This window comes from Triturus cristatus, chromosome 3_1, assembly GCF_964204655.1.
Source record: "Triturus cristatus chromosome 3_1, aTriCri1.1, whole genome shotgun sequence".
Lineage (NCBI taxonomy): Eukaryota > Metazoa > Chordata > Amphibia > Caudata > Salamandridae > Triturus > Triturus cristatus.
The window spans coordinates 785,327,614-785,342,093 of record NC_140583.1 but is presented as its reverse complement, the minus strand read 5'-3'; the positions used below and the strand labels follow the sequence as shown (position 1 = coordinate 785,342,093).

At 46.7% G+C, this 14,480-nt stretch overlaps 1 protein-coding gene across 7 annotated transcripts in view; it reads left to right on the top strand.

Annotated features, from left to right (window-relative positions):
* TMEM218 (transmembrane protein 218) overlaps positions 1-14,480 on the top strand; it is a 245,422-nt gene that overhangs the window by 159,793 nt on the left and 71,149 nt on the right. The window contains exon 1 of one of the 7 annotated variants that reach the window (XM_085645027.1): positions 8,563-8,700. The exons of the other annotated variants lie outside the window; for them this stretch is intronic. The gene's annotated coding sequence lies outside the window, so the exon portion shown is untranslated. Of the gene's footprint in view, positions 1-8,562; positions 8,701-14,480 lie in introns of those variants that run through there. 7 annotated transcript variants of the gene reach the window in all.

The window sequence follows — 14,480 nt, the reverse complement described above, 5'->3', positions numbered from 1 at the left end:
CAAGCGCTAGTGTTCTGTTGTAATCGAAGAATGATGCTTCTGCTTCTCACTTGCTGGCTAATCGTCGCCATTTGTTGTAATCGAAGAATGAAATCTCCCTACACGGTTGAGGTATCACAATGTAGATGTTTTATTCAGAGCGTAGAAATAGCGTTGGTATCCCCCTAACAGCCAGCATACAACTGGAAGTCTAGGAACACCGCTATGATGCTTCCCATAGCAACGCTAGAACACAAAGTAGAATCCCACATTTAAAGTGCCATAACATACATAACATCATGTAGTAATAACCAAACATAACATGTTCCACCTGCAGAAATACATACTCCTGTAGTGGGGAGCTGTCGGAGCGAAGCATGCGTCCCGCTGCAGCAGCCGGCACTGTGCGCGCGGCTGCTCACTCCCGTGGCAATACTCCATGGGAGGGAACTTTGTAAAAAAGGTGGAACATACACCCACCATTAACCATTTGCAGGCTGCGATTTTTTAAGGACACATGCAAAAACCTATCCAAAGCGTGGGAGGAGTCAGACCTCACAAACTACCTACACCAGATCGCCTGAAAGCGCAAGCGCTGTACAGGCTCGACCTAAAAGGGAGGGATAAAGAGGTAGGATTACCCACTAGCAAATAAGTGTTTCTGAATGGCAATCTAAGGGACTAATAAGGCAATGGGCAGGCTGTAAGCTCACTAAGTGAATACAGCATGTCTCAAAGAAACAGTGCAGGCGCTGCATAGGCTCGACCTAAAAATAGAAGTGTTTGTTGACCAAAATAGTGGCTATAGTGTGGCCCAGTACAGAGAGGATAAAATGGTAGATATGCCTACAACGGGCTCTCTCCACAATGAAAGGGAACCGTTTAGGAGCGAACGGTTGCATATTTATTAGCGTGTACTGATTTAGCTCCGCAAACATTTAAAGTCAACATTTTATCTATGAAGTAACAAGCATTTGCAATGCAATAGGTCTCGCAGTTACACGAGTTAAAGCTACTGGCATTGTAAATGACAATGCCAATAGGCATTGTTAATTGCAATGTCAATAGCTCAAACTTGCGTAAATGCGAGACCTAATGAATTGCAAATGCTTGTCTAGGCAATGAAGCCTGTAGGCCCTTCTCCCGCTGAATCATCCATCGGGAACCCAGACAGGCCTCCGGAAGGTGCCCTTGGTGTATGCTTGCAGGCACTGCAAACATCTCCTCCATGAAGAGGCTAGAGTCAGAATTAAATACATGTAGAAGAATTTAGTCAAGCAGAAACCTCGCCGATGCCGTGACATTTCGCGCCTAGGGCTTGCAGACGGACACCATTTCACACTGCAGAACGGTCTGCAAATATCACAGCATTGTTATAAGGCCGCTCGTGGACGCCAGCAGTTCCATAGGAAGCGCACGGATCTGTGCATGCGTGTTGCTTGTGAAGTGGGGGGCATGCTTGGCTGTATTTTCTAGGACCACAGTGAGCGGGGATGTTTTTTCTAGGCAATGAAGCCTGTAGGCCCTTCTCCCGCTGAATCATCCATCGGGAACCCAGACAGGCCTCCGGAAGGTGCCCTTGGTGTATGCTTGCATTTTTTGGTGCTCTGTATAAGAACGCACATGAATAAGGCGGTGGGAGCCGTTTGGACAACACTGCAGTTAAGCAAATCGTAAAAACACAGTCCGGGGTGGCTCTGCTTAGGCGACAAGATTGTTTTTCGTCCGCGCAATCACGGAGGTGGTAATAAGCCACGGCCCGGCTGTTGGGGACAAAAGGTAAAATCATGAAAAGGGAACGAGAGAGAAACAGGTAGGAGTGACAGAAGAGTCACAGAGGCGAATATGAGGCTAAGTAGAAGAAACGTCTGAGAGTGGAAAACACGAGGGGTTAAAGATGAGAAATAAAGACAGGGAGCGAGAAGTACGCGAAAGTGAAAGCAAATGGTGTGCACTTTCGCGTCCGCTTTGATGTCCTCAGTGCCCGCGAGGCTCACTGAGGACATCAAAGCAGACACGAAAGTGAGCACGCAGGCTGCCAAATGGTGCCTGCGCCCGGCGCACATGCACTGTATTTGGAGGCCTGAAAGCACTCGTTTGCACTTCCAGATCCCCCATTTACAAAAGCTCTCGCGAGAGCAGCGCTAAAGCGCTGACTCAGGCGAGACCTAAAAAGGGGAGGAGGTACTCATCTGGTGGCTGGAATTGCACATGAAACAAGAAATTCTATTACAGGACCGGAGGCTTCGGATTATGCTTTCTCCTTCTTTACTGTATCAACTCACAGCAGCCAATAAACATACAATTAGTAACACAACTACATTGTCCATGTGACTTTGCGTCAGCCACGCCTCCTTAGCCCTCCATAAGAGCCCTGGTCACTGTCCCAGCCTCCTCTTTCTTTGCTGCTCACAGCATGAGATAAGTACCCCTCGTTTTCATTATGTTATATGAGACGATTTAGTCGCAATATTGCTTCAGTGCGCTGCGCTTTGCCAGGTGTCATTGCTTACTTGTAATGGTTGGTAGCGAAGTTTGTTCATACGCGATTTCAGCGTTGGTGGAGGGGCGCACTGCGCCGCTAGCGGGGGATCGATGGTAATCCTCTCCCGATGTAGATTGCAGCATTAAGGAGCGCGAGCTTCACACGCTTGTACCGCGCCGCTGGGCGACATAAATTCGGGCCGTTTAAGGCCCAGCGCGTTCAGCGCGGTGTCGAGAGCTTCCCTCATCTCAGTAGGATTTGGGCTCGCGTTGGGCTGCACACGCCGATCTCGGCTTCCGGGGGGTTTCAGGAGCGCATTTTCGCTCCGTGCTTGTGACGCCTGACTGGCTGGAAGAATAGTCGCCCTAGGAGTGAGCACACACTCCAGAAAATCGATAAAATTGGCTCTGACGCCTGAAAAGGCTGTAAGAATATTACATACAGCATCTGCTGAGGGGGCTAGGTACAAGATTGATTGTGTGCACCTGGGCTGGCCCCCCCATTACTCCTCCAGGAATATATAATTATTGGCTCTTCTACCGCTGGTGGATTGGTTCAGTTCCTCCACCTTGCAAGCATGAATGAGTGGGTACGGTACGAGGAGGATGAGGAGGATGTCTATTATGAGGGACAGCAGGAGACTGTCCTTGAGGAAGATATTGTAGAGGCTCTGGACGCGTCGGTCCAATCCTCTGTCAACAGGGCACTGGAGACTACAGTTCCTTCGACTGTACATCAAGCATTGGCAGCTGCTTTAAAACCAATTACCAAGCAGCTGGAGAGCTTTGCTAAACGCCATGGTTTCACCAAAGGGAAACACGGGGGACGCTCGAGCACAGAGCTGGCAAAAGTGCGCCGCTGGCCACATGCCACGACCCTGGATACTCTTCCTCCACCCGCGGGTGGCGACCACGCGTATTCGGCTGGCGGAAAGGCCAAAAGCAAGCAGAGAGTCTATGAAGACACTGATTCCACCACCACTGATACCGATACCAATACCACGGACGAGGAGTCTCCCCCTAAGAAGAGGGCTAAGAAGGTGGTTCCGGCTCCTCCGGAGACGGCGTCCACTACTCCTTTCACTTTCAATCCTAGCGAGATAGTGCACCCGAGGTCTACTGACTGGGCACCAGCACCGGAGGTGATCGACTACCTACATGAGAATATTCGAAAAGGGTTTGACAAGGAGGTCAGGAATCGACTTCGGTCGGAATGCCCTCGGCCGGATCTTCCGGATAAGGTAGCAGAGACACCGGAGATAGACGTAAGCTTGCTCACGTTTTTGAAAAAGTTCGCAAGAGACCCCAAGAAGGGGATAGACAGAGCCTGGAGAGGGTGTCAGGATAAACTGCTTGACGTCGTGGGTCCCCTCGCGAAGATTCTAGAAATGGCTTTGGTGGCCAAAGAGTCGGCAGCTCCAGTGGATCCGGATATCTTAGCCGGGTGGGCACAGAGAGCAATCTGCCTGCTGGGTAATGCCAACTGTGCCATATCAACAGAAAGGCGCAAGTCCCTGCTCATGCGCATGGACACTAATCTCACTGATTTAGCCGCGGCTGAGCCAGGCCCGCTTGCGGAGGGCAATTTGTTCGGAGACCGTTTCGTGAAGGACGTGTCAAAGTATGTAGGGACTTTCACGTCGCTGGACAAGGCTCAATCGGGGATAAAGAGGGTGTTTACCCAGGGCCTTTTCAATAGGGCCGGACGAGGTAGGGGACGCTCGTCAGGCCGCTTCGCCAACCAAGGTCCCCCAAGAGGTGATTTCGGACGAGGAAGAGGTGACTGGGATTCTACCAGAGGGGGTACCTTCTACCCCACCCGCCGCCGCTTCAACAAGCGCAGATTCCAAAGTGGCGGGAACAGAGCAGGCTTCCACGCACAAAGTTCCACAGGTGAGTGTAACAGATTTGTCTCTTCTGCCATTGGGGGGTCGCACTCAGTATTATCTACACAATTGGCGCACTCTGACCCAGGATGCGTGGGTGCTTCAGACGGTTCAGGGATTCCATCTGGAATTTTACGAGTCTCCCTGTCAGGACACATGGCCCAGGCCTCTCCATTTTTCCCAACACGAATGCAATTTTATAGACGAGGAAATAGAGGCCTTGCTGCAAAAGCGCGCAATAGCTTTGTGCGATCACAAACCTCACGGCTTTTGCAGCAACGTGTTTCTGGTCCAGAAAAAGGGAGGTGGATACAGACTAGTCTTGAACCTGAGGGATTTCAACCATTTTCTAGTATACAAACACTTCAAGATGGAAGGGATACACCTTTTGGCAGACCTCTTGAAACCGGGATATTGGCTGGTCAGGCTGGATCTAAAAGATGCTTACCTGTCCATCCCTATTTTTCCTCCACACCGCCGTTTCCTACAATTTCAGTGGAAAGGTCGGTGGTTCGAGTATTTGGCCCTTCCTTTCGGGCTTTCCTCGGCTCCCTGGTGCTTCACCAAGGTGATGAAGCCGGTGGTCGCGCATTTGAGAGAGCAGGGGATTCGCATGATCATTTACCTGGACGATATCCTGATCATGGCTCACAGCCCGACTCTAGTTTTGCAGCACTTGCAAATGACAATGTCTCTCTTACAGAGTCTAGGATTTGTAATCAATCAGTCCAAATCTGCTCTCATTCCGTCCACCAACACCGAATTCCTGGGGTTTGTGATAGACTCCAAGAAGGCGCAGTTGCACCTTCCCAAAGCGAAACTCAAGGATCTCAGGAAAGAGATAGTAGCCATGTTAGACAGGCAGATGGTGTCCCTCAGGACCATAGCCAGAATAGTGGGCTTATTGGCATCCTCCATACAAGCAATATTTCCGGGACCACTGCATTACAGGGCATTGCAGAGACTGAAAATTCAGCACCTTCAGAAGGGTCTAGCTTATTCGGACCTGGTACCGATCTCTCAGGAGGTTCGAGACGAGATGCAATGGTGGCTGGGGCACGTAGAAGCGTGGAACGGCAGGGCCATCTTCGGCTCCTTACCGGAAGTAGTCATCGAGTCCCGACGCCAGTCGTTGGGGCTGGGGAGCGCGTTGTGGCGACATCTCCACAGGCGGAAGATGGTCTCCCCAGGAGTTAGAGTTGCACATAAATTGTCTGGAGCTCCTAGCGGGCTCCTTTGCAATTCGGACGCTGTCGCCCAAACAGACAGCTTGCTGCATTCTGTTACGAATGGACAACGTGTCAGCCGTGAGATACACAAACAAGCTGGGGGGAACGAGATCGCCCCTGTTAGTGGAGATTGCCAAGGATTTTTGGCACTACTGCCTGCGTCACCAAATAACAGTAATAGCGGAGTATATTCCAGGGCAGTCCAACCTCATAGCGGATTGGAATTCCAGACATCTGAGGGATTACAGCGACTGGAAGTTGATGCCGAGCATGTTTCACTGGCTGCAGAGGCTTTGGGGGCCGTGTCAAACGGACCTGTTTGCCTCCAGGTTGAATCGACAGATTCCCCACTTCTTCAGCTGGAGACCGGATCCAGTGGCGAAAGCCATGGACGCGTTCCTCCAGGATTGGTCGGGAGCAGTGAATTATGCCTTCCCGCCATTCCTCCTCATTCCGAGAGTAACCTCTCATGTTCTCAGGCAGCAAGCGGAGGTGATCTTAGTGACACCACGGTGGAAATCGCAACCATGGTTCCCGATACTGCTGGAAATGAGCTGCGATCTTCCCAGGAGACTCCCTTGGTTGGAGTCTCTCCTCCTGGGACCTCACGGGGAGCAACATCCTCTGATCACATCGGAGAGGTTGTCGCTGATGGCATGGAGAATTTCCGGCAACAGTGGGAAATGCCGGGAATTTCGGAGGCAGCTTCAGGCTTCATCAGGCAAGCGTGGGCTCCTTCCACCAGGAAGCGATACTCATCAGCCTGGACAAGCTGGATGGGTTGGTGCGTGGAACGGAGTCTGGATCCCGTGGGGACCGGACTATCCGATATTGTGAATTTTCTTTCGGAAAAGGCTGCGAGTGGCCTTGCCTATCGCTCTGTAAATAACTTCCGATCGGCCATTTCGGCGGGGCACGCACCGGTGGATGGAAAACCGGTGGGCATGCATCCTATGGTATGCAAGCTTCTTAAGGGTATTCGGATGGCAAATCCTCCCAAGCCCAAATATTCGGGCTTATGGGATGTGTCCTTAGTCATTTCTTTGTTCAACAGTTGGCCAGTGAATAGTCAGTTGTCAAGAAAACAGCTTTTCGCAAAATTGGCGATGCTATTGTGCCTATCGGCCTGTAGACGTTCATCGGATGTGCGGGCATTGGATATTACAGGTAGAGTATTTACTCCAGAGGGAGTTTCCTTTACTATCACGGGTCGTACTAAAACACTGTCTAGACACATTGAATATAATGCTTTTCCGAGTAACGAAAAATTATGTGTGGTCCAATGCTTGAAAACCTATGAGGAATGTACCTGACCTTTGAGGTCTGAGGGTTCTACGCAGCTCTTGCTTGCAATACAAAAACCTTTTAAACCAGTGACTGCTGCAACTATAGCCAGATGGCTGCGTTATGTTATGAAAGAAGCAGGTGTTGATGTTCAAATGTTTGGCGCACATTCTGTGCGAGGTGCAATGGCTTCAAAGTCATTTATGCTAGGTTCTAGTATTCAGGACATTATGCATTGTGCGGATTGGTCTTCAGAGTCAACATTCAAACAGTTTTATTATAAGCCGGTGGGAGATATAACATCTGTGGTATTTAATAAGCGTTAAACTAGCATAATCCGAAGCCTCCGGTCCTGTAATAGAATCAAAAATTAGCTAGCATTCGCGCCAAGAATTTTCAATTCTATTAAGGACACGGAGGCGAGGATTATCCCACCCGGCTATGTACAATATGATTGTTCATGTTTACCCACCCGTTGATGATTATATGAACCTTTGTGGTAAATGGAGTTTACGGGTTGTTCATGTTTGGTTTTTCCTAGGTGCAGACAAGAAGTCTGAATGAAGAGGCCTTCACATTGAAGCTTTTTGAAAGGAAGTTGTGTTCCGGTTAATCGTTCAGATCAGACGGAAGGTCTGGAAGCGGATATCTTCACGTTGAAGACTGCGCGGAGGACTTGGGTTCCTGTTAAACTTCCAGGTTGGAAGAGGTTGTGAAAGTTGTGGATTATTAGACTTTACACAGTTCGAGCAAAGAAAGAGGAGGCTGGGACAGTGACCAGGGCTCTTATGGAGGGCTAAGGAGGCGTGGCTGAGGCAAAGTCACATGGACAATGTAGTTGTGTTACTAATTGTATGTTTATTGGCTGCTGTGAGTTGATACAGTAAAGAAGGAGAAAGCATAATCCTCGCCTCCGTGTCCTTAATAGAATTGAAAATTCTTGGCGCGAATGCTAGCTAATTTTTGATTCTGTGTCAATCCCAGGTTCCTTGGTTAACTGCTGGTGTGCTCCTCAGCAATTAATACCTCACTGTACCTTTTACTGAATCATTGCGTTTGAGTGCACCTAGTTGAGGATGGGAGCTGTGATGTTTATAAGTTTATAACGTTTCTCCAGCTGATTTGTTTAAGTAATGGGATAATACAGTGAGGGTTCGTTGATTTTTTTTCCTAGGTTCACGTTTAGAAATGAGCACTTCTAAATAAAGACACTCAATGTAACAAGACAATGACCTAAAATGAACCGTTCTTGCGTTATAAAGAAATACACTTGACGTTTTCATCCTATGCAAAAGTGACGTTAGTTGTACGATTTACCTGCCAGAACATTTTGATGGCTTGGCTCGTGCTCTTATTATCAACCTAAACCCTCGGCTCTGCAGTCCCTATACATTTGCTGGCTCGCCCGTGTTGACCAACCCTCCCATTTAACACTTCTCCCCTTCCTTCCAGCTCATAAAGAGCGGCATGCGCGCCAGCATCCTAGCTTGGCATGCACGGTACAGCTGTTCACGGTCTGGTTCACCCCCCCTAAGAACTGAACGACACCCGCCCAACGATTGTAAGATCCAAAGGGCCAAAGGGCACGTGCGGACTCCACAGCCAACCAGCACTTCGAAATGTTGTGGCGTGCACTCCCATTGGCTGGTGTGCCTTCAATGCTACAATCCTAGGCCCTCTTACATTTTAGCAGTACCACCCACTTACAGACGACTTGCAGAAAGTGTTGGGCAGTGACATTGGTTGTTTTTGCACCCGGAAATTCCGAAACTACATACAAAAGGCATCCGTTAAAAAATATCCACAACAGAGAGCGGTTGTTAGGCTGAATTGCTCGAGTAAGTAGTGGACGGATGAATCCCTCAAATCCAGTAAACCTCTGGCTACATCCTTTTGTGTCGAATGTCCGTAACTCCTAACTGTGTAGGGGAAGAAATCGCCTATGAAGAATGCATTAGGATGCTGAAAACTAGTTGAAGTTGGCTTGTTTTCGTACTGTACAAACGTGTGTCGCGACCTCCGGGTGTATACGGCGGCTTATTTACTAAAGGACAAAATTGTATTGTTCATTTTACTCTTTTCTTTTAATTTTTGATCGACCCTGAACTATCTAATCACTTTTTGTGTGACTAAGTATTTATATTGTAAACAATATTTAAGCGTTGAGTTTTTTTTCTCTGCCTCCAGCAATTTGTCAGATATTTTTTAACGCGTAATAACGTTACTGCAGATTCGCAACCATTTTTAAACCAGACTCGCTGTTACCAGGTTTGAGAGGCTTTCTGACACCTGGATTGTATAATTCTAGCACTTCGCCATCGCTGTGTTTTCAAAGCTAACATCTGATTAAATCAATTTCCATTATAGTTGTGATGTTTGTGAGATTCTTTTTCATCCAGCTTTGACTTTTCTGCAGAATTTGGATTTTTGATACTATGCAAGTCACATTATATGAAAACAAGTTGAAAAACGCAATAGCCGCCACATAGCCATCTTAACTACAGGTCGTTTTTTAAAAAATTTCCTTTCTCATCAAATACAGACTACATGCCTTGGGCACATTATGTCGCAGTCTTGCATGGATCAAGAACGAAAGTTGGGAAAACCCACTTTGTACATCGCCCTGTTCACTGTCTTGGAAACTATCCAAAAAGCAGAAATATCATAAATACATAAACTGTAATCAAAACAACACTTTGTTCAATAACATGATTCAGTCATATATTTGGTTGAGCACATACATATACACAATAGTCGATTCTTCGTTTTAACATTGATGTTGAAACAATAATAAGCTTCATCACATTAATAATTCTTAATGGCATGTACAATAACAATTGGAAGAAAACGATACACAAAATGGAATAAAAATGTTATTTGCTTCAAGTAGTTGATGTAAAAGCCCGGAAGTGCCCAATGCATTTCGGGATCTTAGATCCCTTCGTCAGGGGCCAGCCTAAACAAGCATTTACAATGCAACGGTCTCGGCATTGTTAAAGTTAGAGCTATTGGCATTGCTCGTGACATTATTTTTGTTTGTTTTTAAAACATTTAAAGAAACGGCATTGTTATTTACAATGTCAATAGCTTAATCACTCTCAAAAGCGAGATTTATTATGCGAGCATTATTTGGGAAGTTTGGCAAATCCATAATTATGAGGAAAACGCTGCAGCATCGCAAAATGCCAGTGGCCCAGACTAATATGCATGATTAGTATGTGGATTCCATGCCCATTCCATCTTTGTCCTCTCTGCTGAAACTGCTGTCTGAAGTGTCAAATTTTATTAATACTAAACAAAAATCGCACTACCGTGCCAGGGCCAGACTTGGCGTTGATAATGATTGTTTGAAAAGGGAACTTTGAAAGGATACGAACTTGACCAATTCTGGTTTCAAAATATAAGAGAACACTGTAGAGGCATGCGTCTACCGACTGTTATATATAATTTGGGATATATTTCTTAATCTGTCGAGTTCAGCCACTGCATGATTATATTGTTGTCTCTTTTTGAAACTCATGAGCAGTAACATTGTCGTGGTGTCACTAGGGCTTCAAGTGGATGCTTTTTCAATATTATATACAAGCCACAGTTACTGCTAATTTATCTTATGCAACTAACAACGATTGACAAAGCCAATAGTCCTAACTTGTTGTTGGTATCATGTTACTTGTTGTATCATTATGCCTGGATGCAATGACAAAAGAGACAGCAAAATACAAGTCGTATAGACCCCGCGCAACACCGCCCCCCACCCCCACCCATTTGTTTGTATCCCACTTAAAGCCCTGGGTAGGATACTCAACAACAGGGCCGAACTGGAACCCCAAAGTAGGCCTGGCAATTATGTCGGACCAGCTGGAGGGTAATGGGGGAGGTTAACTGTGAAGCACTTTTGCTACAGGAAACGCCCGATGCCCGGGCAAGCCAGCCCGGCCCTGCTCAACAACCCCGTTCTCTCCCGCATTTACCTGTGATCAGGCGCGCAACACCCATTGAACTCAAAGGGCTTCAACCCCCCCCCCCCCCCCCCCCGTCGTGTGTGGCAGCCCGGGATGAGACCGCTTCCCGGGCAGACACAAAGCCGCGCCTGAGCAGTTCACAGGTCTTTAAAAAGACCATTTGCATGTTAATGAGGCCTCGCTGTTGCTTCACCCCTTCTAAGTACCCCCGCAGCTCCACTCTGCCTAGATTCAGCCCCCCCACCCCCGAAATCAGCGCCACTCTGCCTACTGTTTAAAGATTCAGCGCCCCCCCCCCCCAATTTTCGCTTACCCCCCCCGAACATTAACTAGCAAGTGATTTCGCTGGTCGCTTTTTCACAAGCTCTGAACTTTGGCAGTGATGTTTCCCCTTGATAGAGAAGTTTCAGTTTCTGTATTTGGATTCCATGCCCATTCCTTCTTTGTCCTCTCTGCTGAAACTGCTGTCTGAAGTGTCACATTTTATTAATACTAAACAAAAATCGCACTACCGTGCCAGGGCCAGACTTGGCGTTGATAATGATTGTTTGAAAAGGGAACTTTGAAAGGATACGAACTTGCGAGTGCTTGCGGCCTGAAACAACAAGCGAAGTACCAGCAGCAACCCCAGAGGACCGAAGTTGCTGCGGGACCTGGAGAGCAAATTACCCGAGTCACCTCGAGGTGCAGGCATTCAACGCTGACTCTACAGCCTCGAACGGCCGAATGTAAAGCTATCGGCTGGGCCTGCCGATCCCGGACTGCGGAGCTTGTCGGATCCGCACTGAAGTGCACTAGGGGACAGTGCGGGGACGTGCTGGTCCCGAGTCATGTAATAACCCGGACGGATTGGCCATTGCACTCGGAGGCTGTGGTGGAAGTACGCGGTTCGTCGCAAAATGGCGCCGAGTTGTAGCACCACAACATAAAATGAAGTTAAGGAGGTCGAAGTACTGTTTGCCAGAGCGGAGACCATAGTCCAAGCACGGTTCATTGTGGCAGAGAAACCAGAGTTCTATAAAATAAATGTTCGTGAGGGAGGGGGTGGTTTTCGTAAAACGTGCCTGGCGCTCGGTAAAACAGCTTGAATTGAGTAACGATGACCCGCGAGCCGAGAGAGCGTGCACAAATGTTGATGTGAGAGACTGAAGACATTGAGAGTTACAATCTGCAAGCGACAATTACTTTTATTTTCTTTGCTACATAAATGATCGAATTTAATGGAGGGCACCGAAAGACACCACTGCCTTTCTCCGAGGCACAGCAGAAATGCCTCGGAGAAAGGGAGCGTCCTTTTCGGATTTGGGGGCGTGTTTTGCTGTTGTCTCCTCCCTGAGACTTCTCGCAAAAAACACGCCCCCCGATCCGAAAAGGACGGGGCATAATCGGAGTGACTGGACCTCTTCTCCAGTGGCTGGCCAGCATTTAAGAGGCCAGCCAATGGAGAACAGGAGAGAAGAGGGGCGGGTGCAAGCCCCTCTTCTTAAAGTCATTAAATCTCGCGAGCGAGACTGCGCAAGCGCAGCCATCGCTAGCCGAGACCTAAAAATGAATATGGACATAATGAGTGTTCTCTGCAATGTGTAATTTAATCTAGGTAGATGTTTTGGTGGTAATGTTAATCAAGAATGGTGGTCTTCATGCGTTATCCATGTTGATAATTTTGCGTGTTTATGTTAATGGATTTGGTGAAAGTAGTACATAAAGCAAGTGCATGAGTGTCAAAAAGAAAGTAGTAGAAAAAGGCCTACGTAGGAGTAAGTATTGTAGGGTGAAGTAGGAGAAAAGGAAACTGAAGAACCAGTGGTGTGCGCAGATTAATTAAAAAACTCACGTGATATGCCGGGGGTGCTAGTAGTAACACGTTATCCTCAAAAAGAAAAAAGGCAGTGGTGGGTAAAAAAAGAAGAAAAACGTTGACGCTCACCTTTGTGGCATATATCAAACAATAATGAGATGGACCAAAGCGGTTGAGCAGTCAATTGCTGGTTTGAAAACCTGTGTGAAGATGTGGCAGGAGGTAAAGTGAAAAAGGGTCGTAAAGAAAGTCTTAAAGGGCATAAACTATTTCACGATGAAGAAGGCTTACCTTCTGAGATGGGTGATAAGATGTGTCCTAACGTTAGCGGTATGGAGTTCAATTTGATCGTGAAAACTGGATTTTCGTGCCGGACAGGGAGTACTGCACGTAGAAGAATAATGGCGTGAGTCTACAAAAAATAATCAGTGGGATTAGCGCTGTGATGTCGCGTGAGAGTAGTGACAAAAATCCATCTGGAAGTGAGGCAGGGGATAAAGTGAAAAAAGGGTTATAAAAAGAAACTGAAAGACCAAGAAGGCTTACCTTCTGCTGTGGATGTTAAGGTGTGGCCTAACGTTGGCGGTGTAAAGTTCCCTTTGATGAAAAAAACTCGGTATTCATGTCGAACATAGAATACTGAACCTCGGGGAAGCGTGAGCCTGCGAAGATAATCAGTGGATAAGCACTATGTAATCGAATAAGAGGTGTAACTCAAACGGGAGTATTGCTATGCGGCTTACCTGCTTCAGTTATACGGAGGTGTACGTAAACGAGGTGCGAAACCGTGTCGAACGGGAACGTCCCAATAATACTCGCGGTGATTGGATAAGAGGCCGCGCTATATTTGAATGGTGAAACGGATGTGGAAACCATGTGGTTTTGGTAATCAGGGAAAGAAAAGAAATACTGCGTACTGAATAAATATACTGTAGTGGAGTATTTATATAAGAGGAAACGAAAAACAATAAATAATAATGCGGAATGCAAATAAAAATAGTAAGAATACATGTGCATAAGACTAGTTAAAGAGTGGTATATGTATTCAGATAGAACCCAGGAAAAATGGAAAAAAGAAAAAACAAAACGATTGGGGCTATTTCATGAAAAACCAATAATGAAATAGTGTGGATGAGGTACCCGTGAATCAAAAGACTAAAGTGCTATATGTTAATGTGGGTAATGTCATGATGACAAAAATAGGGAATATAGGAGCGATCCAAAACAAAGGGCTCATGTTCTCAAATGAGTGTTGAGAAATGACTGGAGTAGTACTAAAAGGATATCTGTCAAGTGTGAGACCCTACGAAATGAGTTCGAAAATTATAGAAAAAAGTGTGGAAATGATTCATGTATAGAAGGGACTGGTCGTGGTTAGTAAGCAGGTCTATAGAAAACAACTCATGTCTATTCGATCATTAAGACCAGATGGAATCATGGTGTCAAGAAATTTGATCCAGTAGATTTCTCTTTGGAGAAGTGTTTTAGTGATGTCTAGTCCTGGTATGGGTTTGACAGATTCAACAATCTGGAACCTAAGTTGTGATATAGCATGGTGTGTTTCAATCCAGTGAGTCGCTAACGGTGAAGTGCTGTTCATATTCCTGATTTTGCTTTTATGTTCGGTGATTCTAACCTTAATTTTTCTTTCAGTTTTGCCTATGTAGGCCTTGCCACAGGGGCATTTAATACAGTAAATGACGTTCATTGAGTTGCAATCACATGAGTGTCTCAGAGTAATGGATTTTCCAGTGGAAGGATGGGTTAACTTGTTGCCTGTAATGACATTGTTGCAATGAATGCAATTATTGCATTTAGTGGTGCCTTTAAATTTGACAGTAGACAAGGTAGTAGAGGA